Consider the following 27,913-nt stretch of genomic DNA (forward strand, 5'->3'; position numbering starts at 1 on the left):
GGCCTGCATTCACTGCTTGTCTGCTCAAGGCCCAGAGGGATGTTTTTTTCCCCCTTTCCCTGCGTCCTATGAGGACTTGATTGAGTGCTAACAAGGAACACTTTTATGGATTTCAGATAACATCACAGTGCCTTACTAATAGTGGTTCGCGGTCTCCGGGGTCATATTAGCTTGAATCATTTGAGATGTGGTCTGAGGTCTTTGTGAATGTGACGGTGAGACTAGTTTAGAATAAAGGTAGTATTAATTTAAGGCCAAGGGTAAATGCCAGGTGTGTAGTTTCAGGTTAGGATGTAGGGCTTCAGAGTGTGAAGAGTGTCCTCAAAAGTATAGAAATGTGTGTTGTGTGCACTAAATGGTAAAATGGGGTCAGAAAGTTCAAATCTTTCCTGTTCTGTGCATCTTAACAAGACAGATGAGCTTAAATGAAAATGAATGCTTGCGGTTTGAGATGTGATTGCATCTGTGTATATTTAAATTCTTTTGGTGGGACACCAAGGGCACGCAAAGTGGTATTAGCTCTGCTGTAATGACACAGAGTGATGGAAATACCACAGCCACCTTGACAAAACTCGCCCGGCATAACTGCTCGGGGCACAGTGCGCTCAGAGATTACACATTAGTGCGAGTGTGGTTGTGGGGTGTGTATGTACTCCCACCTTAGTCTACAATTGTCTAGACTCTCTAACAGCCCTGTTGTGGAACAGCTAATCAACGCAGCTGATGAAGCAGTGCGAATAAGAGAGAGCAGTGAGGGTAAAGATCACACGGCATATTTAAGAAAAAGAAACAAAAAGAAAATTACTGAAAGAGAGAGACGTAGGATTACCCATGAGGCTGATCGTTCTTGAAATGATCTTCGACTTTCGTGTAGATATTCAAATAGGGGTCTGTGTGGTTTGGGTTTGATGTCAGTGGTGAGACCAGCAGGATGGCTGGCCAACAGGATGTGACTTTTAAACAACCAGCAAAAATATTTTCCAACTTAATTAAAGGGCTCTGGCCCTCTCAGAAGATAGCAAAATGATTATGCCCCATAGGCCAACTGCCACTCAATAGAGACTCTCCTCCCTCTTGTTCTGAAAAGTCCTTTGTTTTCTGGGAGCTGTCAGGTGTACTTTATGCAGGTTTCTGAGGGGTTTCCAACCTTGGACCTCATGCCTGAGAGGCTTAATAAGAGGAAAATAATTGAAACCACATCTGATATATGAAAGCACATCTGTTTAATAGCACAAGTACGGATATTATATCTTTAATTTTATTTTATTTGTCTCTCTGTGTCTCTGTTTGGACTATAAAAGCTATCAGTGGCTCGACCTTTCCCTGCACATGCCGTTCCATCAGTGCCCATTGTGACTCAGACCCTTGGAGTAGATGGCCGATCGTGTCCTGTGTTTTGCAATTATGCAGTCCAGCCAAATGCTCATTCATAGAAAAGGACCTTTTGTGACCCACTTGTTGGTTAGCATTTTTTAAACTTCTATTTATGGGCAGACATTTTCTTTGGCACTGGAGGGCGATAATGTTTTTGGTGTGTATATTTTTTGCTCAGGAAAGAGGTTTTCATTCTCGAGTGCCCTTTGAGATCCATCTGTTTTGTTAGTCTGACAGACAGAAGATCTCTGCCTGATTCTCAGCTTAGGATAGTTCAGCTGTATTGGAGTCTGAAGCAGTCACACGCATCTGTTTAGACACATGGATGTCTGCTTTTGTCTTGGGGAATGGTTAGTACAGAGATAGATGGTTAATAACATCGAGGGACTGACCAGTGACGAATAGACAAGATTAGTATTTCTGTTCTGGTCTGTGCCTGGCTGGAGTTGCTGTGCAGTCTGGCTTTTACTCTCTGTTTATGATTTTGGCTGTGTGGGTTGTGTGTTTGTGTCTGGATAACAGCAGGACCCAGAGGCTTGAGCGTGATAGAGAGGTTAACCAAAGTATAGCCAGAGCGATAGAGTCTGGGTTTGTGGAGTAAAGTGTTATGATGGTTTGTGTTATCTGGACTGACAACTCAAAAGCTCATGAGATGCAACCAGTGCCCTCGGGGGGCTGAGAGATGTGTGTGCCGCGAGGCCTGTTTGCCTTATGTATATGACATGGGGAAGTGTCAGGGACAGTTAAAAGGTGTTGGGGGAACATGAAAACACAGAAAACCTTAGTAAGGCGCCCTCCTGGAACTTCTTAGACCCCCATCTGTTTTTGTTCTGCACACCAGCAAACAGAAACAGACATGCAGTGGCGTAAAAATGCGTAAAAGGCAACTGCATTAAATTGTCTGTGAGATGAAGCTTTCCAGAGAGAGTAATGAAAGAAATCGAGAATGGCACCAATAGCCCATGCAAATGATTCTAGCAGTCTATAGTGGGTGCTAATGCAACCTACAGGTCATCATTAGGCTGTTGTGATGGGAAACCTGAAGACAATTAAAAGTCTACAGTTCTCCAGACAGTGGTGAGTCACTGGTGATTGAGTTGAAACTTAACAGTAACCAGTCCTTGTGACTCAAACATATTTGGCTTCGAGTGAGATTTTGTTAATAGTGTGATAGAGTTGTTTGGAAAGTCTGCACAGCTTGTGGTACTTTCTTCCTTTTGATACGTCCCTTTGTGGCATTTTTTGTGATTCAGCATTGCTCATGGTGATGACAAGTGGACATTTGTTTTTTATGCTGATTTGACTGGGAAAGGCACTGACTACACTGGGTTTGCTTTCTGCTCACAATAAGAGAACCAAGCTGGCATGGTAAATATAAGGCAGGGACATCTGTTGTGGTTGTTTATTTACATTGCAAGGAAGTGACAAACTACTTTATCCTTTCCTCTGTTGACTTTACTAGTTTATTTGTTCAATCAATACTTTTATACCATCCCTGCTTCTTTGAACCACTATTTGCTTTTTATTTTTTCCACTCTCATTTGCCGTTTTATTGCCAGATGGAACTTGAATGCTGAGCATATACTATATGGAAACGGTGCAGAGTCAGACAGTCTGTCGAGAGATTACAACAGCCGTATCACACTATTAATAAAAATCTCATAAGGTTTAATGAATCAGTTCTCATCAGAGATGAGTCAAACGCCTGATATCTTTTAATTAGATGAAAGCCATGTAATGTCTGAATCAGCAGCAGGTTGACTGTACAATACTGAGGTGAAGGTGTTTGAAGGTGTAGTGTTCACAGTGTGTGGTGTGTCTGTCTGCATCCTTTATGACTCTGATTCATTACCAAATCATAACAGAAAGCGAGTGAAGATTTTCCACAGGCAATCATTACTATGGGTACCATTATATGTTTGAGTTAAAATCTACTGGAAAATACACATCACCGTTCTTTATAAGTTATATTAGCACACTGATACCATAATCACTCATGAGCCACTCATGAGTACACCTTGTTTGGACCCTGTTTTGTTTTCAGGACAAAACAGGCGAGTTGTTCATTTCATAGATTCAACAAAGTGTTGGATATATTCCTGCACATTTGCACATCCATCATGCGAGCTAAATCCCTAAGGAGCTCAATTTGATTGAGATCTGGTGTCTGTGGAGGCCATTTGAGTACCGAGAAATTACTGTCATATTCAAGAAATCTGTTTGAGATGATTTAAGCTTTGTGACATGTAACAAATGCGCTTTTGCAAACAAGGTTTGGACATAGTAAGCAAGAATATTCAGGTAGGCTATGGCATTTTAAAAAGCTCAGTTGCTACAAAGCAGCCTAAATTGTGCCTAGAAATTATACCCCACACCTGGCAGATGTCCTGTTGGTCACGACAGATGGCGCCCCTCCCTGAGCCTGATTCTGCGGTAGTTTTCTTCCTGTTAAAAGGGAGTTTTTCCTTCCCTCTGTCGCCAAAGTGCTTGCTCATAAGGGGTTGTATGATTGTTGGGTTTTTCTCTGTATGTATTATTGTAGGGTCTACCTCTGAAATGTTCTCAGTTTTTGTCTGTGAAGGTTCTCAGTCATCCAGGTCATCGTAGTCAAAGGAGTTTGCAAGAAAAGCGTCTGGACTTCTTTGAGTTGCTTGAAGACGTTTCACCTCTCATCCGAGAAGCTTCTTCAGTTCTAAGGTCAAATGGAGAGAGTCCCAGATTTAAACCCAGTGGGAGTATCCCCAAAGAGGGACAAAGGACCCCTGGTGATCCTCTAATCACATGCGATAAGGTGTGAAAGCGGGTGTGGTACCTAATCAGCCAGGGTTTCGGGTGAGCTCATTGTGAAACCTGGCCCCACCTTGTCATGTGATTTCCTGAGGTCAGATGGCCCAGGATGTGAGTGGGCGTTAAGGCGTCTGGGGAGGGAACTCAAAACTGGATTATAGATGGCAGACAGTTGGTGTCGTAAACCACCGCCTCTGTTCAAAGATGGTCGCTCACAGTGGACATAGATGGCCTCTTTCACTCCTCTTTCAAACCATCTGTCCTCTCTGTCCAATATGTGAACATTGGCATCCTCGAAAGAGTGACCTTTATCCTTAAGATGCAGATGGACTGCTGAGTCTTGTCCTGTGGAGGTGGCTCTTCTATGTTGTGCCATGCGCTTGTGAAGTGGCTGTTTGGTCTCTCCAATGTAGAGGTCGGGCATTCCTCACTGCACTGTACAGCATACACCACGTTGTTCAGTCTGTGTTTTGGAGTTTTGTCTTTCGGGTGAACCAGTTTGTGTCTGAGTGTGTTGCTGGGTCTGAAGTACACTGGGATGTCGTGCTTGGAGAAAACTCTCCTGAGTTTCTCTGATACACCGGCTACATAGGGGATGACAATGTTGTTGCGTCTGTCTTTCTTATCCTCCCTCGCTGGTGTCTGATCTTCTTTTCTGGGCCTCAAAGAGGACTCTCGGCCATTTGACCTTAGAACTGAAGAAGCTTCTCGGATGAGAGGTGAAACGTCTTCAAGCAACTCAAAGAAGTCCAGACACTTTTCTTTGCAAACTCCTTTGTTCTCAGTTTTTGTTTAACAGTAATGCAAGAAATATGGTTCCCGTCAGCTTGGCTTTATGGGCCTTTGGGCTGCCTGAACTGCAGTTGTAGTCGTATGAAAAGGTATTTCTTTCCTTCATCTGAGTGCCGCACCTGCGCTTCCCTGCCTTGGGTGGCATTGTTTGGTGCTGGGAGAAAATCTGTTAGGGCCTCTCTCTTTCTCCTTTCCTTCTCTTTCCCTTGGGGTAACCTTTTGCTCTGTCCTCGGTTGGTGAGGGGACAGGTCTGGGTGATCTTGTGCCACTGAGCGTGTGCCCCGGCACCCTGGTTATGCTGGCTAGTGTCCTTCCTGTGCTTTGGATCTGTTTCTTGGCTTGTGCAGTGCTGTGGCCTGCTCTTGTTGGGTGTCTGTGCTGCCTGGATAGGACTGGGATGTGCTGTCTGTGTCTTTGGTTCTGGTGCAGACCTTCCTACTTCCACCTCAACATGCTGGCATGCTGATGTCCATTGCAGATTAGTCTTTGCTGCCGGTTGCAGTCACTTGGGGTTTGTGGGCTCATTTGGCTCCTGACGCCCAAAGATGAAGAAAAAAAACTACAAAAGAAATATAAGAAATATGTGGATTCTATATATGGATTCCTTAATTTTATTTTTAGTTAGCTAAATCAGTTGTTCTTACCCTGGATGTTAGAAGTCCTGAAGAAATAGAAAAAGAAAAACCTGGGGAATGAAGGATTAAAGCGAACATCAATCACAGACATGCAGTATGGTGTCACAAGTTCATAAGGAGGTCATAAGCCAGTAAGGTTAGCACTCCAGTTTTTAAAGACCCTGATAAACACAGAAACAGTCATGGATGTGGACACACATGCGGTTCTGTTTATGCTACATTGTGTGCCTCCGCAGTGCACTTGTGCAGTTATAAATCGTTGGCTGCACATGGACATCTGTGCCTAACTAACATGAACATGAAATTTAGTACAATTTTACATTTACCCTGGCCCTCTTATTACAGTTGCTTTACCTACTGTAATCAAAGCTTGGTTCCAAACCTCAGATTTTCTGCCCACATCCCACATATTTTCAGCAAATTCACATTACTTGATTTGACCCCGGCTGGAAAATCAGTCAACCAGTTGGTGCTTGGTTTGTGAGCATTATTGTCATTCATAACAAATACCAACAAGGAAATGGGAACAAGCCAGGGTGTGACTGATATATATTTGGGATATAGCCTACGTGACAAATTATGGTATGTGCAGATAATTTTGAGTTATCACAGAGGAGAAAAACATGGGTGGACAAATAACATAATGGATCCATTCTAGTGTCTCAGTTATTTATGACAGTTTGCTGGCTTACAGAGATTCAGAATCCTCACACTCCTAAATCAAGTGTGGCCATTATTAATATATTTTCTACACCTGTGCTTTTCTTGCTGTGACATGCCAGAATGTCTGATGCATTAAGTCACATAATCCTGTTGTGGCGGAAAAACATGTTTGCATAGTGTCTCTCTAAAACATTATGTTTGAGTTTCATATATCATGCTCTTTTATGATGTGATTGTGTTTCCTCACAGAGTAAATGGCAAATGAAGAGGTTCTTAAATAGTGTGTTTCAATTCTACTTGAGAACTTAAAGTGCTTTATACAGCATGTCTCATTCACACAAGCACGTTCTACAGCAAAGTGCTTTTTATCTAACAATCACACTAGACGCGTGGATATATGCAAATTGTCTTTGTGCGATATAAACTAGGTCAAAACGAAATATGTGCAGTTGTTAAAAATACAGATTTGTTTTTTTTAACATCTCTTTTTTAAACCATGGCCTCTAAGTCTCCTGGCTCTCACATTGACTGTTTGGATTGAATATAGCAGTATTTGGCCTTCATAATACAGCAACACTCCAGTAGAGCTTCCCCCTCCTGAATTCACTGGGAAATGTTTACCTTCACACTCCAACATGCTGGGGTGGTCCCAGAGCACAAGGTTAATGGGCATAAATTGCAAGCGCCCAGCTGTGTGTATATTATATGATGTAAACACAAAAACACAGAAGTGCAGGGATGTGGTAGCACATTCACATGTCCACATTGGTAATGTGCAAAAAACAATAATGACAATAGTAATGTGGCAGAAATCCAAAATTATATTTAAAATTGCTGAGTGCTGTGTTACCTTCTACAGTGAAGATGGTCATAATTCAAATGGAGCTGCTGTTTTGTGATGCAGTATGTGGCACAGATGTTCATGAACTCCCACTAGATGTGTTCAAATCCATTTATTATGGCTTACTGTGTACGAGTGTTTGGATAGTATTTCTGAGAATGTGCCTGAGCCTAATTCTCAGAATAAATCACTTTTTTTTATTCACTCTTTTGTTATACTTGTAAATGTATTTATTTTTACAAACTACTCTCTTTTTTATATGATATAATCAAGCACTTATAAAAAGGGGTACCTTTTAAGTTTGATCACTCACTACAAGCATTTTTAGGGCCTGCTTGGGTCGTCTTACCCAAAGACAGTTAACTGGGTCACACCTTCAATTAGTCTATGATCCCCTTTATCTTCTGAGCCATGGCTGGCCTATCTAATGCAAAAAACAGCATTAATAAACTTCTGAAGGTCATTACAACAGAAGAGAAACTCTAGCCTCAAATATTCCACATTGTGATCTTGCTAAGCATGCATTTTTGACACATTTTAATAGGCAATTGATTATGAGGATCATTTCATATATACTTTAAGCTCATCTTGCATTTATTGGATGACCAGTGAGAGCTGGTGGACCTGTTTAATTTTCAACATAAAGTAAAGGTAATTAAGTAAGTAAAATTTTATTTATAAAATTTGCTAGCCACTGTTACAAAACATTCAGTCTCCTTTAGTTCTTTTCTTGTATGCTAAGAACCCTTAGCATAAGGTAATGTGCAACTGAATTAGCAACAGTGTTGCAGTCCTGCTCAAAACTTTAAGACCACTTGAAAACTGACAAAAAACAAACAAACATATTTTGCATGGTTGGATCTTAACAAGGTTCCAAGTAGAGCTTTAACGTGCAACAAGAAGACATGGGAGTGGTGTCGCAATACTTTTTGGAAAGAATGTGCCATTCCAAATGACTTCTGTGGTTACCGATCCCCTAGGTAGATATATAATGGTCTCTGGTATCATAAATTCTTACCCCTTAATATTCTTAAATATATATGGCCCAAACATAGATGAACCGAATTTCTTTAAGAGAATTTTTGATCTGCTCCCAGATAATGATTCTAATATAATAGTAGCTGGAGATCTTAATTGTTATCTTGACCCCTTCCTAGATAGATCATCTACACAATTAGTGTCAGAAACAGCATCTTCAAAACTTTTAAACAATCTTCTTAAAACTAGGGATATGGTAGATATCTGGAGGATTCAACATCCTACAGGTAGAGAGTACTCGTTCTACTCACATGTTCATAAATCTTATACCAGGATTGATTATTTTTTAGTGAGCTCACGTCTCATTTCTCAAGTCATTAACTCCAAGTATCATAATATATTAATATCGGACCATAGTCCCTTAACAATATCATTAAATCTTTCACTTCCAAAACAGGTTTACTCTTGGCGACTTAACGCTAACCTTCTTAAGGATGACATTTTTGTTAAGAATATAACCTGTAAATTGAAGAATTACATAGAACTAAATGATAACGGTGAGGTATCCGATTCAACTTTATGGGAAGCATTGAAGACTGTTTTGAGGGGCAAAATAATCTCTTACACTTCAGCTCTTAAAAAAGAAAGAGAGAAACGTCTATCGGAAATCAATAGTGTTCTTCCCGGCCTGGAAAGAATGTATCAAGTTTCTAAATCTCCTGTGGATTATAAACAGATAGTGAAATTAAAATACGAATATAATGATATAATGAGTGGCCTAGTCAGTAATCTACTTTGGAAATTGCGACAAAAGCATTTCGAGCTTGGGGATAAACCTGGTATGTTGTTATCACGACAGCTGAAGGGTGCTCAAGCTGCAAGAGCAATACACAGCATCAAATCCAAAACAGGAACTCTGTTAACTAACCCAATTGATATAAACCGTCGTTTTAGTGAAGTCTACAGTGAGTTATATTCTCTTAAGCATAATGTGTTACAATCTGATCTTAACGGCTTCTTTGACCCTCTCCCATTGCCTAAATTGAGGAACTCCTTCCGGGATTATCTTGATTCCGAGTTTACTCTTCAGGAGGTTATCCAGGTTATACAATCATTCCCTAATGGCAAAACAGCGGGACCTGACGGTTTCTGTCCAGAGTTTTATAAGACATTTTGCGACATTCTTGCACCACTAGTGCTTAGGATGCTGCGTAACTCAAAAGAAGAAGGGAAATTGCCTAAAACTTTATGTCAAGCCAATATTACTCTTATTTTGAAAAAGGGAAAAGATAAGACTGACCCTACTAATTTTAGGCCAATAGCACTTCAAAATTTTGACCGTAAGATAGTTACAAAAATCCTGGCTACTAGATTGAATAAACACTTGGCATCCATTATTCATCCTGATCAGACGGGGTTTATCCCTGGCAGACTTTCCTTTTTTAATGTTAGGCGATTACTCAATACCATCTATTCTGATTATAAAAACTCTAAGGGAGCCTCTGTTTTGGCTTTGGATGCACATAAAGCTTTTGACCAGGTCGAATGGCCTTACATGTTTGAGTCTCTGCATAGATTTGGGTTTGGTGAATCTTTCATTTCTTGGGTGAAACTGATTTACACAGAACCAATGTGCTCTGTTTTGACAAATAACAACCAATCTGCCCCATTCCTTCTGCAACGTTCGGTGCAGCAGGGCTGTCCACTATCCCCAGCACTCTTTGCCATTGTTTTGGAGCCTCTTGCTGTGGCTATAAGAGTGCATCCTGATATTAAGGGGCTCCAGGTTGGAGGTGTTGAATCACTAATTAGCTTGTATGCTGATGATGTAATACTGTACTTGCAGGATGCGGAACAATCAGTTCCTCTGCTCCTCAGCCTGATTGCAGCTTTTGGTAAACTATCAGGATACACCATTAATTGGTCAAAGAGTGAGTTTATGCCTCTTTCTAACAACAGCTCGCCAGAATTTCTGCAGCAAGTTCCATTCAAAGTAGTTAGGAATCATCTAAACTATCTTGGCTTGATTATACCTAGAGATCCCAAATTAATATTTAAATTGAATTTCACTAAATATCTGTCAGGTCTAAAGCATAGCATTGAATACTGGAAAACACTACCTCTGTCAATGATTGGACGCATTAATTCAATTAAGATGATTTCTCTTCCCAAATTTTTATATTTATGTCAAAATCTTCCCATTTATCTTACAGCAGCCTTTTTCAAACATTTGGACTCAGTCATTCAGTCCTATATTTGGAATGGCAAAAGGGCTAGAATCTCTAAAGTGCATTTGCAGAAAACCAAGAGAGAAGGAGGGCTGGGTCTGCCAGTTTTTAAACATTACTACTGGGCTGTTAATATCAGAGCATTAGTGTTCTGGCAGCAGGACTCCCCGGATAACCAGGCATCGACGCTCCCATTATGGGTTAGACTGGAAGCTGAATCAGTGAAAAATTCCTCTCTGTCGGCTATGTTATTTACCAAGTTGGAAAAATTAGACTCTTATAAATGTCTGGGTTTTGTATTAAAACAAACCATTAGAATTTTGAATCAGATTAGAAGATTTTTGGCATTGCCAGACACATCTGTACAGACGCCAATATGTTTTAATCATGATTTTATGCCTCCTTGGCATGACAAGACTTATCATGACTGGAGAGATAAGGGTTTAGTGTCTATTAACCCTTTAAAGCCGGTCGGAGCGGGAACGCTCTGTTTTGCGTAACTATTTTTAAATCCCGGTAGCTCTGCAACCACGTAAGCTAGTGCAATAATTTTTTTTGCATATGAAACCAGAGGAGTTGTACTTACATCTTATGCCATCAGCTTGTCCTAGGTCAAGGTTTCCTTCCACATATAGCTTTGCAAAAACTGCATAAAAAGCACTTGCAGCAACAAAAACATAATATTCCAGAAACATGCTTTGCCGATCCGATCAGCTGTTCATAACACTTCCTAGGTTGGAATAGATGTCAGCGCGAACTTTCGACGTCATTTTCGCGGAAATGTAGTCTTTTTACCATCAGGGCCTCATGAGCCTGTACTGGTGTTTTTAAAACTTATCTTTGACTTTATGACTTTCTGTGTCGTTTCTGGGATGCTTTGGACTTATATTACACTGTTGGAAATAGTTTATTTTGATGCATATGCTGCTTTTTTGCAAATTTGCACTGTAATTTTTATTTTCGTTTTTCCTGCAGTATATAAAAATTGGTGTATCTCAAAAATAAAACTATGAAGACACTCAAAATAAATTTCCTGTGGTGGGAAACTATTTTGTGCAACTTTTTGTATTTACAGTTTTGAGGATAAGCCTCTTAAGTTTCTCTAACTAGAAATATATTAAAAAAAAAAAAAAACGATTTTCAATTTTTTGTAGTTTATTGCATTTTTTTTGCAATTTATGTAATTACTATGCACTTAATCCATACATATTATTAAAATTTGGGCTATAACGGTTGTATTGATGTATAGCAACTTGAAATGCTCCCAAAAATGGCACTACAGCATGTAAAAATATAATATAAGCTCTGGCGGACTTGGTTCGGTCTTAAAGGGTTAAAGATATGTATATTGATAATAAATTCTCATCATTTGGTCAACTAAAAGGGAAATATAATCTGCCACATTCACACTTTTATAGATATTTGCAGGTCAGGCATTACATTCAAACTAAGTTTAAAGACTTTGCAACTCTACATTCGGAGCACGGGATCTATGAAATACTCAAGAGCCAACCTGATTCCAGACACCTTATTGCAAAAATTGTACAATTATTTGGCGACTCTATTGTAGTGCATACCGTTGAGATTAGGCAGGCTTGGGAGAAAGAATCAGGGATGAGGGTGCCCGAATCTATGTGGAGTAAGTGTCTGTCCCAAATCCATTCCTGCTCTATAAACAGTAGACATCAACTAATTCAATTTAAGATTCTCCACCGGTTACACTATTCTAAGGTCAGACTGCACAAGATTTGTCCTTCTATCTCTCCAATGTGTGACAGGTGCAGACAGGCAGAAGGTACTTTGTTTCATGCCTTTTGGTCTTGTCCCTCATTAAGAGGTTTTTGGTTTAAAATATTCGACTGGTACTCCAAGGCATATATGAAACCTTTACAGCCTGAACCTGAACTTGTAATTTTTGGATGTTCTCCGACGTCAGAGCTACTCCCGGTTAAACTGCAGAGGCCACTGGAACTAGGCCTGATTGTCGCCAAGAGACTAATACTGAGGGAATGGAAGTCCCCCACCCCTCCTTCCTTTCAGTTGTGGGTAACAGACATGATGTCCATAATACAAATGGAAAGGTTCAGTAAATAAAAAGACTCTCTTCTGGATGTCTGGAACCCCTTTTTGGAACATTTTCCAAAAGCCAGATTGGGCTAAACTAGATTCGTAAACTTTCATCAACTTCAGCTTTTTGTGTATATGTATGTGTATGTATATGTAGATGTGTGTATGTATGTGTATATGTATGTGTACACATATGTATATATACATATATTATGAAGTGCATGTTTGTTTGAATTAATTGTTCTTTTTGTAACGCACCTGAGCCTGTTTGCGTCTCTTTTTTTTTCTCTTTTTTTTAATTTATTTATTTATTTATTTTTTGCGGGGTTTGTTTCTGTGTTATACTTTGAAAATTTAAAATAAAATTATCAAAAAGAAGACATGGGAGTGAGACAAAAGATTTTTTTGAGCATGCAATTTATTGAAAACAATGCTTAAACTGCAACAGGCTGCTTTACAACTGATCAAAAGTTTAGGAACACACCTCCAAAAAAACCTGTAAACCCCCCCTAAAACAGAAATCAAAGTTCCATGAACTCAGTAATGAGTAGCTGCACCATTATTGTTGATCACTTAAAAAAATAGTTGCAGCATACTTGCAGTGGCGTGTCTAGAAAATTTTTGTTGGGGGGGCCAGGTAGGGGCACAGATTTGGAGAAGGGTGGCAGATGTAATTGGCAGATAATGTTAAAAAAAAAATCACCAACAGTTAACCATCATTCAATAACCCTGTAAACCTAATTACTGAATTTGCTTTTGACTCTTATTAGAATGAGGTTTTAACCACTCTACGGTGCAGCAATATTTGCATAGTATTTTTACTGACATATAGTGCACGTATGTTTTGGGCAAAAACATTTTTAAATATTAAAATACGAACATTTTTAACATACAATTGGCAAATTAGCCAATGCATAACTTTATCTGCCTATTAAAAAAGAAGATAATCTTCTCACAAACTGGTGTTGGATTTTGAAACAGGAAAAAGTGGAGAAACAAATGAAAAGACTAACATTTGAATGAAACCTGAAAGCAAGTAAATACTTTCTATGCTGCCTTATGATAAACTTTGGTAATATTGATGTATAAAGAACAACACTGGCTGATGATGAAATACAGTCAGCTAGCATGGGGACACTGCCAGTATTAACCTGCAGGGCTGGACTGGGACAAAAAATTGGGCATTTTGACCAGAGACCGGCCCACCAGGTATTAAAGCCATAAAGCCTTTGAATGAAAACAGATGCTGTTGTGACAGTGATGTACACTGTCTTCTTGGTATATGTATGATTTCTATCAATTTTACATCAGATAAAAACTTTGTTCGCAAGATTCAGATAATTATTTAATAAAAGCTAGATATTTTAAATGAGAATAAGAAAGAAAAGTATTTCTTTGTCCCCCCCTTTCCCTGTTAATGCTCTACCTGGCCCCCTGGCATAACTTTGCTAGACCCGCCCCTGCACAGTTACCAGCTGTCAGCTACATAGAAAAGAATCCTGGTGTTATTTGTCTCTCAGAAACAGTTCATAACTTCAACTCATTCATGTCACCTAAAAGGTAAACCTGTTTCTCCATCACCTGTTCAGCTCTGATGATTCAGTAAGGACATCTCCTGGTTTCATCTGCATGTTTCCCTCTCACCAGATAACCAAATCGATATCATGACCAGCAGCTTTTACAGCTGTGGCTCCAGCAAACATCAGCTGATACTAGAAATTAATATTAAATAAATTCTAACAACAGCTGATCAAGCTTAAACGTGCTGCTGTTGTTTAGCGTGACATCTGCTGGTTTCCTCTTTCTGGCGCAAAGTGGGAGATCAACAACCAAGAGAGAAAAGCCGATCAGCTGATCATTGATCAGTTTCATGATTGAAGTAGCAACGGGAGAGGGAGGGGGGAGAATGAGAGAAGAAGAGGCAGCTGTGCAGGGTAAAGACAGAATAACTCCAGCTTTGTGTCTTTTTTTTTATTATAGCTAAAGTACGGGACAAACTGCGTCTCTTCTCAGCTCAATACAAAACCGGTAATATTTTCTCTGAATGAGGGACCATTCCGTTTTTTAAGGAGCCGTTGGCAACTCTACTAACTAAACTTATGAATAAAATAAAGTTCACTATCAGTAACATCAAAGCACCCACCCAGCTGTATAGAAACTCCGTCATGCTAGCTAGCACCAGTAGGAGTTATTGTAACGGACTGTAAAAAGTCAGCACAACGAAAATAAACTCCACCTAAACTTAGTTTATATCTGACCCAGATAGACTGCAGGTCATAACTTCTTACCTGAAGTTCAGTTCACCTGACACTCGGACTGGCGGCTGCCTCGGTCTCTCCTCCTCCTGCCTCCCTTCTCTCATCCACCTGCTAGCCGCTGTGGAAGCTCCGCCTCGATGGCCAATCCAGCTATGTTAAACTGTTAATCTTTCTTACAAAAACTGTTTTCTGCGGTGCCTCTTTCTTGCTTGGCTCTCCTACCTTTGCTAACATGATGCTCATAGCGCAGAAGCCGATGCTGCATTCACTTACACCGGATATCTGAGCTTCACTGTGGCATAATTACATTTGATATTTCATTGGATTTTATTGTTTTGGCTTCGGGTGGCACCTGGGGTGGCCAGTCTGGTTGTGGGGTGGCCTGTGCCCCCCAGGCCACCCCGCTGGACACGCCACAGCATACTTGATGCAAGCTTTTCCATGAGATGAGTGAGAATGTTTCTCCAAGTGGTGAACAGGGCCACACGAAGGGCAACTTCCTTGTTATCCATCCCCAAAGGTTCTCAATTGGATTTAGATCAGTGGAACATGCAGGATGGTCCAAAAGAGTGATGTTATTCTCCTGGAAGAAGTCCCTTGTCCTGCAGGCATTGTGTACTGTAGCGTTGTCCTGTTGAAAAACCTAGTCGTTACCACACAGACGAGGGCCCTCAGTCATGACGGATGCTCTCTGCAACACCTGGACATAGTCATTGGCCGTTTGACCCCCTGCACCTGAAGCTCCATTGTTCCACTGAAGGAAAAAGCCCCCCAGACCATTATGGCGCACCCTCCACTGTGGCGCATTGAAAACATCTCAGGTGGGATCTGCTTGTCATCCCAGTAACATTGGAAACCATCAGGACCATCAAGGTTACATTTTTTCTCATCAAATAATAAAACTTTCTTCTACCTTTCAAATTCCAATGTTTGATGCTCTCTTGCAAAGTCCAAATGGTCAGTTCTGTGGCATTCAAGGAGACGAGGTCTTTGAAGACGTTTTTTGTTTTTGAAGCCCTTCAGGCTCAGATGCTGTCTGATGGTTATGCACGTGGCACCAGTAACAACCTTAATTTGGCTTGAGGATCGCCCAGTGTCTTGACAGACAGCCAATTGGATCCTCCGGCTCAGTGCTGGTGTAATTTTTGGGGGTCTTCCACTTGACTTTTTTGTTCCATAACCCTCAGGATCATTTAAGAAATTCCAAATGACTGTCTTACTGCAACCCACCTCAGCAGCGATAGTGCCGCGAAAGTCCCTGCTTATGGAATAACCGACCACGTTCAAAAAGGAAAGTTTTTTTGCCTTTGCCATCAGAACATCATGACAGTGTGACTACCTGTCAGAAAATGACAATGAATCCACATTTTTGTACAGATTTGGCCTTTTAAAGGCATGTGGTCCTAAACTTTTGATCAGCTGTAAAACAACCTGTTTCGGTTTAAGTGTTGTTTTGAATAAATTGCATGCTAAAAAATGTTTTGTCTCACTCCCATTTCTTCTTGTTGCACGTTAAAGCTCTACTTGGATTCTTCTTAAGCAGCATTCTGAACAACCTGTAGAGGTCCAGCGTAATCTTTGGTAAGATGAGTAAATAATGATTATCCAGGAGTTATGAAATAAAGGCATGAATAATAATTTCCATTTAAAAGTGTGGAACTCAACTTGCAATAAAGTGATAAAAGAGAACGAAGAGCGAAGCAGAGCACAGTTGCAGAAGAGCAAAGTGGGAGTTGAGTAAAAAAATTACTTCAAGGTTAATAGTCTACATACCTATACAAGAACTTAGTAACTTAGAAAAATCTTGGGGCTTAAAAATGATATACAATTTAATGTCATCTGCATAGCAGTGATAACAAATGTCTTTAAACAGTCTCAAAATGTGCTGAACACGGAGCAAATGTACCAGAAACAGAAATTGCTGACAGACTGAAATACATTTTTCAATAAAGATGCAGGTAACATATCAAGAAGGCATGTGGATACTTTCATTGAGTCAACTAATTTAAACAGTTCATGTAAAGCAACAGGTTAAAAAAATAATAATAATTACCTTTTAAAATAACAGGCTAACTCAAGGACATTTTTTCTACAAAGGAAATTTGCAACATTTTCTGAATCTTCATTTGAAAAAAATGGCAGAACGGGTGAATGGTGTTGAATAACACCTTAGGATTATCAGTGCTCTTTGAAACCAGTTTTGAAAAGTAGATACTCATCTCATCTCTGGCTGAAATGGTAAAAGAAACTAAAAGGTCCTTTAAATGAAGGAGATGAATGTGTAAACGTGTTGAGCTCCACACACACTGAACAATACCAACCAATACTTTTTATTTATCTAAGGGAAGGAATGTTTATGTGTCAGCATATTCATGTCGCCTTTTTCTCAATATGTGAGCGCCTGCTCTTTGAATGTTTGGTCTTAGTAAGAGCACCCTGCATTGTTGGATGATCAACTCTGTGTTTGGGGGGGGGGGGGATACAGCTTTGTGAGTCATCTTTACAAAAAAAAGCATGGTTTCCCAAACTTAGTCAGCAATCACAGACAACGAAAAGAACATATTATTCTCTGTGGGGTTGCTGAGAGAACCCACACCCACCCATGAAATGTGAATTATATTATCTGTATAAATAGACACATACGTACACACATAGCTGGAAAAAAATACACAACAGACGTGAGTACATTACTCACAGTTGTCTCTTTGTTCTTTGAGTCTTTTTCTTTTATTCTTGTCAGGTTGATGCCACATGTGCGCTGGCGTAGCTTTGAACCTGTGTAGGATTAAGTGTGTCTGTCTGGCTGGAGTCATCTGAAAGCAGGGCATAGCACTGCTGGGGAATCTGACTTTTTCTGCTTTTCAGTCAGAACATTGTTTTTCCATATAAAATGTAATGAAAACAGTATTATCGGTTTTTCAGTAACATTTCCACATCATGAACATTTTTGTGTAAATTACATGTGAAAATATGTGATAACTGGTAAAGAAAATTCAACTGTGGAGTTGAGTAGATTTTTCCCTATGAAGTAACCATTATTGTTAAAATATTTAGTATCCTGGATATGGATGAAAAAGGTATGACGGTTTCATTCAGGCTTCTATGTCTTATAATTTTCCTGCCTTTAACCATGTTGCCAGGTTTAGACAAACATGCTGAAAAATATAGCTCCCTCTAAGCATCTTTGTTTAATTCTTTCCAGAAGGTGAAAGAAGGCCTTTCTTGGTAAATCTTTCATGATTTTAGAAGAAATAAACAGTAAACACTGTGAAGAAGTAAACAAAACTGTAATAAAAGTGCTATAGAGGAAGCTTTAATTAAGCACTGGTTGTTATTTTTTTTATTTCCAATTGAAAGTGGAAAGCTGCTCTGATATCAAAGGCAATCACAATGGAAAACAAAAAAATAAATAAAAATAGAAATACGCTCATTCCTTTCCAAGACCACAGATTGGCATTTTATGAACTGTATTTACACTCCACTCTCTCTTTTGTTTATAGGTGGTGGTGTCTCTTGAAGGCTGACAGCATGTGATGCCAGTAAGTGCTACCACATACCTTGTTTGATGACTCAAGAAGAAAATGTGTGCTCTGGATATGCTCAGTGGTAGTAATGTGACACAAACCCAATTTTCTTAACGAGCTTCTGCAACGTTTGATATAAAAATTTCTCCCATGGGTAAATTTTGACTTTTCGTCTTCTCGTCTAACTCTCCCACATGTTAACGCCCATCTTTGACCACAGCCAATAGCGGATAATGCATGGTTGATGCTTTGCCCCTCCCTGCGAGATGTAAATCTTGTTTTTCTCTGCTGACCACCACGATCCCAGGAAAAGACAACAGTCTTCCAAATGACACGGTTGTAGACTTCCGATTACAGCCCTGTCACTTACTCTACCAATGTGTAAACACATGATGGAGAGACACAGAGCAAAAGAGACAGAGAGAGGGACACAGGGAGAAAGAGAAAGAGATGTGCTGCTGCACGTGGACTGCTTTTTGTTTGAATGTAGATGGTTAGAAGAGCTGGATGCCTTTACTTAAGCTGTCTCACTGCACGAGACTTTGGTTTCTCAGAGATTGAGTGAATTATTAAACAATAGGCATAGCTCATTCATTTTAGCCAGATGCCATCAAATGTTCTTTTCATTTGTCCCCTTGGTAAAAGCAGGAACACTTCAGTCTGCACATTTTCATCCATGCAACAGGAGTTTTATGTGATAGATATACATTTCTGAATCATATCCATACAAATGATTATTACAGTAGTTTCAGCCACAAATCGTCTTTGTGATCCTGTGGCCTGTGAGAAGACAGTCCTAGCTTTGGCTTCATCTTGGCCTTCTGACCAAAAGTGTGATAATTTTAGACTCTAGTCTCTCACATGGTCTGGAGCAAGGACGGCATTTGGAAATAAACTTGGAATTTAGCTTAATTGCAGTTTACAGATTTAGGAGGGGCAGCGTTCTCTTCTTTATTTTCTTGCATAAATAGAGAGTGACTGCAGGCCAAAGACATGAGGTTTCAAAGCCACAAAAAGAGGTTAAAGAACGTCAGAGGCAGTGAGGACAGCCTGGCTTCCAAACGCTCCCTATAGCCATGCTCTGCTCGTAATGTGAGATCCTTTTCACCAGTCACCAAATGCATCAAATTTAATATTCCACCCAGGCTATTATGTCCCTCTAGTAAAACTCAAATGTTAGTTTTAAAGCTCTTCATGGACAGCCAAGTTACAGTGTTTGCTTTTTTCAGATGCTAATTTTTATTGTAGGAGGTTTTAGAAGGTAAAGAAGCACAGAGCAGGGACTTTTCCCCATTTTTGCTCCATTGCATTTCCATACAGCAAGTGACTCATCCGCTGAGCTCCTCAAACTTTGACAGCTTCTCTGCAAATACTGGTTTGCACGTAGAGGTCTACATATTTCTCATTGCCTCATTACTCACATATGATATCGCTCATTATGAATTGAGTTGTTTCATAAGTCTCTTTTTTATCTGCTTCTTTCCATTTTGCAATACTAACTCCCTTAACCAAGACATATATTTTTTGTGTTTGCTCATGTCTGTGTAATGCAGTAAAAATAAACATAATTAAACCTTTAACCCTATGCTGAATAGTATTACAGCGTGCTAGAAGTTGTAGATTAAAACATAATTTATGTATTTGTTCATATTAACTGAACAGTTTCAGTCACATACACATTAATCTAACACTAAAATTACACAGTGCAGTTATAGTTGTTTACACCATTGCATCATTGCAGAGCAATAGCAGTCACTTCAGAGAGATGCTAGATCACCCTCAAGAACACAGAAACTGACATGGGAGATGCATCAGTGGAGAATACTGGGTGTAGATGGACATGTGGATAATGAAGAGGCTCATTGGGAAGAGTTTGTCAGAATCAACTTCTTGAAATAGGATAAGTGTGAGCTTTTGAATACTCCCTAAAGTATATACTCGTGACGGTATCTGATTTTGAGGCTGAGTAATTCAGGCAGTGAGTGTGGGCTGCCAAAGGAAAATGTGTTTAGTTTAGAAGAGCTGGAGAAAAGGGTGGAAGGATGGAAGCAGCCATTCAATAGAAATGAAAACTTATATTTCAATATAGTCTAAGGAACTTGGAAATAAAAGCGTCCAGACTTCTTTAATTTTCTTGAAGGCGTTTCACCTCTCATCCGAGAAGCTTCTTCAGTTCTAAGAGCAACTGGTGGAGAGTCCCAGATTTTAAGCCCTATGGGAGTGTCCCCCAAGGGGGTCATGGACCCCCTATTGATCCTCTACCTAATCATACGAGCCAAGGTGTGAAAACGGGTGTGGGTCACAATCAGCCAAGGTTTCGGGTGAACCCACTGTGAACCCTCCCCCCCTTGGGGGACACTCCCATAGGGCTTAAACGGACCTATTTCAATATAACTTTCACTGGCGGGAGTGATATGTCAGCTGATTATGGTGTCTCGTTGTCAAAGTTCATTGAACTTGTGATTTGAGCTTAATTTAGAGACTCTGAAGTCATATTGCAAAAGTGCATTTCTAAATTAGTTCTTTCAGCTGTGCTGAAAGTACAGCACAATTTCTTACTTGTTGATGTTGGCATTTAAAAATATCTTCAGTTTCTCTTAGTCCTCTAGTTATTTTGTGGATCATTTATAACAAACACAAAAACAGAGATACACGGCATCATGATGCAGTGGTTAACACTTTCACATAACTGTAAGAGGGTCCTTGTTTGAATCCCCTGCTCTCCGGGCCTGTCGCTGTGCAGTTTGCATGTTTTCCCTGTGCCTATATAGGTTTTTCCTCGGCACTTTGGCTTCTTCCTGTAATGCACATTGTATAGTAAAGTGCTTTGAGAGTACAGTAAAACTAAAAAATCCTATATAGCACTCAGTTCCTTTTATTCTGAAGTGAATAAACTCACTTTATTCCCAAACTCAAAGAGAAACAATAGATTTAACAGAAAAAATGTGCATATACTACATCAACACTTTGTTCCTCCATGTAATCGGAAGATAACACAACCACTTGTGATTAGAAATATATTTACATTAAGGTAAATTACTGATGTTATAATTTATGTCAGTGCATGTATTGTGAGCAATGAAGGATAGTGGAATAGAAATCAGTCTTAGCGTGGAAGCAGAGATTCACTTCCTCTCTAATATCTCAAGTAGATTTTAAGCAAAGCATTGATGAAATGGTCGAACATTGAGCATGGTGAACTTCTGTAAGCTAAACCAAGTGCTTTGTGTTGCCCAATTACAACAATAAAAAGTGTTAACCCAGTGAGGTCGTATTTCGCAAGTGCAATTCAGCCTTTAGCTGAATGCTAATATACGCTATTACTCTCACAAGGGCAGTGGAAACAGGCTGATGTTTTCCAGGTCCTAATTGAGCCTGTTAGCGTTCCAGCATTTGTCAATTGGCACTAAATACAAACTAGAGCTGAAGCTGATGTCTTTTGTTATGTGGGTGTTTGGTCAAAGAATGCTTGTACGTGACAGTTCATTTAGTAGCTGTTTGTTGGTAGCAGGCCAGTGGAGAGACATTGCGTTCCTGACAGTTTTACAGCTATTGTGGCTAAAAATTATGTCATTAATTGACAAGAACATATGTTATAGTGTTAAAGGTGTTAACAGGGACCATTGCTGGCTCATTTAATTTGGCCATTTTTCGATTGCACTCAGTGTAAATATTTTGTCAGTCTTGTGTTAAAAGTAGCTCTTAATTAAGCAGCAAGCCATTCAGATTCATGCGTTTGGATCACTGAGATCTGCCACAGCGAAAATCATTTGATTCTCTCCATTATTATGCTTTTGTGCCACAATTTGCTTGCAAATTAATCCTCAGCTCTTCTTATTTCTGACATATGTAACTAAACTCAGCGTGAGAAGCTGTGAATCCACTGTTTCATCTGCAGTAGTGCCATACAGAGGGAGGCTTTTCGTGATTGGAGAACACCTTGCAAGGATTGATGTAAGCAGGTTTTGATATTTGGTCTCTTTAATCTCTAACCCTCCCCTTCTTTAAACCATGTTTTACGATTGGCAGATGAGAGGGATTTGTGGGGTCGCCTGGCGTGCAGACCTGAGGCATAAAATCCAGTTTCATGTACAGGCATGTGTGCTGATACTCCAATCTAGTGTTCGCTGGTGACAGACAAAAGCGGTTTGTTAATGTAGAAAGGGTGAGGTTTTTGACTCTGGAGCACATAAGAATTCATCAGTAATCAATGGGTTTTCCCTCAACCATGGCACTGATATGAATACACGGTACATGATTCATTATCAAATATAAAAGGCATTTTACTTAAATAAAACCCTTAATCTTAGGCGTTTTCAAAGACTTATTTCTTTGTTTTGTTTTGTTTAGTTTAAAAGAAGATTTCTGCTTTAAACCCTTGAAATTCAACACAGACTGATCACGAAGACTTAACTAAGTATTGACTTCACTCTGCTAACTCTGAATGTAGTAGTTTAAGGTCTTGGAAATGGTGGATGAATGTAGGTCTTTCTTAAAGGTGTCTGCTATCTAAATATTCTAAACCTGACACACATGTTTCAATCCACAAATATATGACTTTGCATTTTTAAGATTTGACAATCTGCTGACAAATGCAGGTTTCAACAGAGCACAAGTGTGTTATTCATCCCAGCTGATCTTCTTTAAGCCCTACTTAGGTGGATAACAGACAAAAAAATTTACTTCTACTTTTGCTGAGATGCAGCCTAAATGCAAACATGCAAGCTCATTACTGAGGTTTTCTGGGTGAAAAAACAAACCAAAAAGAAACAACCTTTTAAAAAGCATCGAAAATAAACTCACTGAATGTAAATATTTTAAAATCTCAAAAAGCAAAACTAATAAATCAGTTTTTGTAATTGTGTTTAAACCCAGCTATAGGCCGGCTGAAGAATTTTTATGCCTCTCCAAACCAAAATCCCAACTGTGTTTGAAATGTTTCCACTGCATTTCTCAAGTTAACTCATGCATAGTCTTACATGAAGCGCTTAACCTTTAGCTGTAAATTTAAATATGAAAATTATGTCTGCAAAATTACAACCTTTATGCAGCTTTGATTTTATGAACTGCAAGATGACCACGGTGAGTAGTACAACAATGAGAGCTGAGTTCTCATGAGCTGAATGTAGCTTTGAATTCAAAGTCTAGTATATTTGAAAAGGGGACATAATGACTACCTAGAAAAATGTGGCATTTTGTATAAATATTTGAGTCAAAGTCACACATCCTATGCTATATAAAGTTCTCAAGATGAAAGACCTGCTTAAAGTCACTATACATTGGAAACCGACTGTAGCTTTCTAACTATGCTCAAAGGAATTGTCACTGTAGTGAGGTTGTACAAAAATTAAATTTTGTTTTTGTTTGTTTCCACCGTGCAAAGCATATTAGCTCCACAATGAAAGTAACTTGGGAGACTACACCAGACTTGGCTGCATCGAGTTTCAGCTCCAACAAGGCTCCCAGAGTTCATTGAACTAAAAACAACATAAAATCTTAGCCTTGTAACTTACTTTTCTTAAAATTTGCTGTGTAAATTGACCTGAAACGCATTTTCAAAAGATCACCAGCTGACTATTTCAACTGAGGCTACAGGTCACAACAACACAAGTCCCTATACTAATGAGAACGAACATGCAATCTTTCATTTAGTTTTTACATATGATCACAAAAGTGACAAAACAAAGCAAAAATGAAAACCTGATGGGGAGACTTCAAACTGATCACCACAATGATTCTACTGTAGAAACATGTACAGGTAGGGCTACAGGGCTATAATGCTTCAAGCCTGACAACTAACTTTTCTACTTACTGCTTTGCTTTTGTTACTCATTGAAGTTCAGGGTATGGCTGCAGGCCTGGAGTCTGCATGCACTCAACTTTCTTTGTTAGCTTTGTTTTACTATACAGTTGTTTCTGTCCTGGACACGGTTTGGCATTTTACCACTGGGTTCATGTCAGTTTGTGCATTAAGAGTATAATTAATGTCCATATCCACTCCTCAAAAGCTGTATACCACTACACTATTTTCCTCCTCCCAGCAGAAGAATCGATATCAGCTGACTGCTGGATGAAGCACATAGGAAGATAAAAACATGTTTACTATTTCTATCTGTGCAGATAGCTGAAGAATTTTGTAGCCCAAGTAACGACATAGTTGTAACTTTAATTTAAATACTGTATTTAGTACAGTATTGCGCTACTTTGTAATGTGGTCGGCTCTGTTGTAGACTATCGACCTGTCCAGACTACACCTTGCCTTTCACCCAGTGACAGCTGGGATAGGTGTCAGCCCTCCTCCCCAACCTGAATTGGGCAAACACAAGAAAATGGGCTGATGGATGGATAGTTGTTTTAGTTCTGTGGCTTCCCACATTACACATGCATTCATAGCAGTGTCAAAAATAGATTTATTATCTTTAGCCCTCAAGCCTAGAAGACTTTTACTGGCATCAAGTTTGAGAATTAATTTATGTTTTTTCTTTGAGAGTCAACCAAGTGACACTGTACTTGTGAGTCAATAACGTTTTGAGATTTTGTCTTCTTAAAAATATCAGTTTTTTCATAACCAATGCATTATGACAACATTTCTCTTGTTTCCTATGTAAAATACATGGGTAACGCTTTACTCCATATATACCACTTGCAGTGTCAATTACTAAAACCTCGAAACTATTTTCTTCGTTTTTTTTCTGTCATCCATCTTCTTGTACGACAGGATATCAGCAATACCATCAGTGTCAAGCTAGGACTTGTTGAGGTCTTCCCTAAACTACACTTTGTCACTCCATATTCCTTAGAGAAGTGAGCTCATAACCCATTTATACATTCTAAGTAAGAGAGGTCAATTGTACTATCGACACAGTAGAATTTTAATATAGCAGAGTTTTAATAAAGGACTCGTCAGGGTCAAAACAAATAATCAGATATCATGTTCCTCCCTAACCTTCTTTGGTATTTTCCCTTATAGGCTGTCATTTAATGTACAGTTTTAACCTACGTAACCTATTTTAGTAATGATAGCATCAGGGAGTTATTACAAATTTATGAGTTGCAAATTTATGATGTGAATGCGGTCAAACTGTTCAGTTTTGTGAGCCTGTGTAACTTCATCGTTTTCCTGTTCTCTGACAGCAGGAGCACCTGATGTGGTCTTCTGCTGCTGTCTGCTTCAAGTTTTGATGTATTGTCTGTTCAGAGATGCTCTTCTGTATACCTTAATTGTAGCGAGTAATTATTTGAGTTATTATATCAGCTGGAAGCAGTCTGATCATTCGCTTTAGACTTCAGGTCAAGAATTTCACCCAGGCATAGTTATTTTGAGAACTGCAGATATTTTCTTGTTTTTATGTGGTTTAAACTTCACCAGGTCATCTTAACTTGCCTAAATGGATTAAATTTGTGATTGGCTAATTAGATATTTGTGTTGGCAAGCGATTAAACAGGTGTGCTTAAGTGGCTGGTTCAGGTACAGTATAAACACTTGAAAAAAGTGTTGTTTTTTTCTAATAAAAGGCTATACAAATGAAAAAACATGATAAACTATGACTGAACAAAACTACAATGTGGTGTTTATGACAATTTCTGTTGCTTCAATCTAAGGCGACTTAAGGAATTTTTTCTTAATCTTAAACTAGTAATATAAAGTCCAACTGAAGAAAAAGGTTCTTTTGGTTTCATTATGCATAAAAAAATGTTATATAGCAACACTTAAGGCAAATAAGATTAAATAAGATCTCCTATCATTATGGGACTAAAACACTGTGATGGCAGTAGGTTATGCATATTTTCTGACGCCTTGTCAGTAATATGTCTGTGTAGGTTCTCAGTCATCCAGGTCGTGGTCATCTAAGTGGCTTGGAAAAAAAGCAACTGGACTTTTTGAAGTTTCGGGAAGATGTTTCTTCTGGGATGTTTCGTCTTCATGAAACTTCAAAAAGTCCAGTTGCTTTCTTTCCAAGCCACTTAGACCTTATATTCTTATGAATGATGACCTGTATATAAAAAAAGAGCTGCTTCACACAAATAAACCCAAATTTCAATCATTTCTGTATCGTCATATGTTCACTGTATTGTGCCTTCACCAGAGCTCTTATTATATAATCCTAAATGGTTCTGTGGAACCTCTGCTCATCTGTAATATGTTCACAGCAGAGCAGCATACACACAGCGCATGCCGATGGGCCTTTGATCTGCCTCCCCTTCTGGGCCTCCTCTAAAGGAGGACCCTCCTTAAGCTCATGCAGCCTGAATATATCTAGTTGGATATCCTCCAGGTGTGATGAAGAGGGGGCCTCATTACGTTACTGCATCTGTATGTCAATATGTCATTTCAGGTAAGCTATGGCACTCGTATGGCCCTCTGTTGTTCAGCTGAAAGCATCCATGAGCACTGGTGCACTGCAGGTCCAGTACTACCTACCTCAGTCCTAAGGAATGCCAATGACTGCCAGCTCCAGACAGCGTTTAAGATTTTAACTGATGTATTTCACTACAAAGGCAGATATCTGTGCCATATGCTAAACTGTGGAAAGTGCATGCTCAGACATCTAAGCCTACTATTATCAGGGTTTGGATATTTGCCTAAAGCATATCTTAATGATGATGAGATGTGTTGATAGATGGTTGCACAAAGTATCTGTCAAGTGATATAAGGAAGAAGATGTTTATATGGTGAGAGTTTTTTGCATTGTAGCACAGAATTTGAAAATATGCTGCGATTTATTTAAAATATCGCCATTTCACTTTATATATGTGTGAAAATTTCTTTGGAGTGTGTGATCCAGGGGGTAAAGGACAGTAAAATATTGTGTTGACTTTACTCTGTTATGCTCTTGTCGTGCGTCTCAGTGAGAGGAGGTTGGCTTGACTCTCTTGTTTTGGATAATTGTACGCTGCCGAGGTCTGTGGTCCCCTTCTCTGTCTCCCTGTGGCCTAGGCTGCAAGAGCCATATTTAGGTTGCATGTCCTCTTCATCCTATCCTGTCTCATCCCCATCCTGTCTGACACACCCCCAGAGTGCAGCAGGGGGCAGATAAGAGACAGCAAGTCATCCAAAGGGGAAAATGTAGGTACATTAGGAAACTCTCCTGGGTTATTAGAAGATTTGTGCTGACATCACAGGACTGTTCAGAATTTTTATTTTAAATGTTTTTTTGTTTTTTTTGTGAACGTCAAGTTGTTTGGCTGCATAAATGTTTTTAGGGAATTTATGTAACCAAAAATATTTCAAACCATGCTTTACTTGTACTAGTGGTATTTTATTTTTGCAGGTTGTGCTTGGCCTTTCTGCTTTTAGATGGTGCAACTTGAGTGCAACGTACGGCCTCTTCTCATATATGCTTAAAATTACCATTAATTACACCCCTTCTTAAAGAGTTAATGTAAGTCTCACATGTCCGCAGAAAGTCTGTCAAGTTTCACTTCAAAATATAGCACAAATTGTTCATTCTAGCATGCCTGTATATCCCTGGTTTTTAGCCCTTTTCCAAATGGGCTGTTTCATTTTCTGTACCTTTAAATAAAATTAGCTGCTGCTGCCAGTGTGCCTTGCCGGAAGAGCGGTGTTCCTTTTATGTTGTTGCCATGAATACGCCAGCAAAAACAAGGGGAAAAAAATGACCCCAGATTATAGTATAGGAGTAACCCTTAAAGAGCTGTTGGCTAGCAACAAAATCTTTAAGTGTAATAGTTTATATTTATTATATTTATATTTATTTTTCACAAGCATACCGTGAGGAAATACTAAAAAAAAGTATAGATCAG

General features: G+C 39.3%; 1 protein-coding gene across 7 annotated transcripts in view; it reads left to right on the forward strand.

Annotated features, from left to right (window-relative positions):
* Positions 1-27,913, forward strand: part of LOC120441033 (zinc finger protein 469) — a 200,499-nt gene that overhangs the window by 106,055 nt on the left and 66,531 nt on the right. For all 7 annotated transcript variants that reach the window (XM_039614642.1, XM_039614638.1, XM_039614640.1 and 4 more), the window contains one exon: positions 18,125-18,163. The gene's annotated coding sequence lies outside the window, so the exon portion shown is untranslated. The remainder of the gene's footprint in view (positions 1-18,124; positions 18,164-27,913) is intronic.

This window comes from Oreochromis aureus, linkage group 7, assembly GCF_013358895.1.
Source record: "Oreochromis aureus strain Israel breed Guangdong linkage group 7, ZZ_aureus, whole genome shotgun sequence".
Taxonomy (NCBI): Eukaryota; Metazoa; Chordata; class Actinopteri; order Cichliformes; family Cichlidae; genus Oreochromis; species Oreochromis aureus.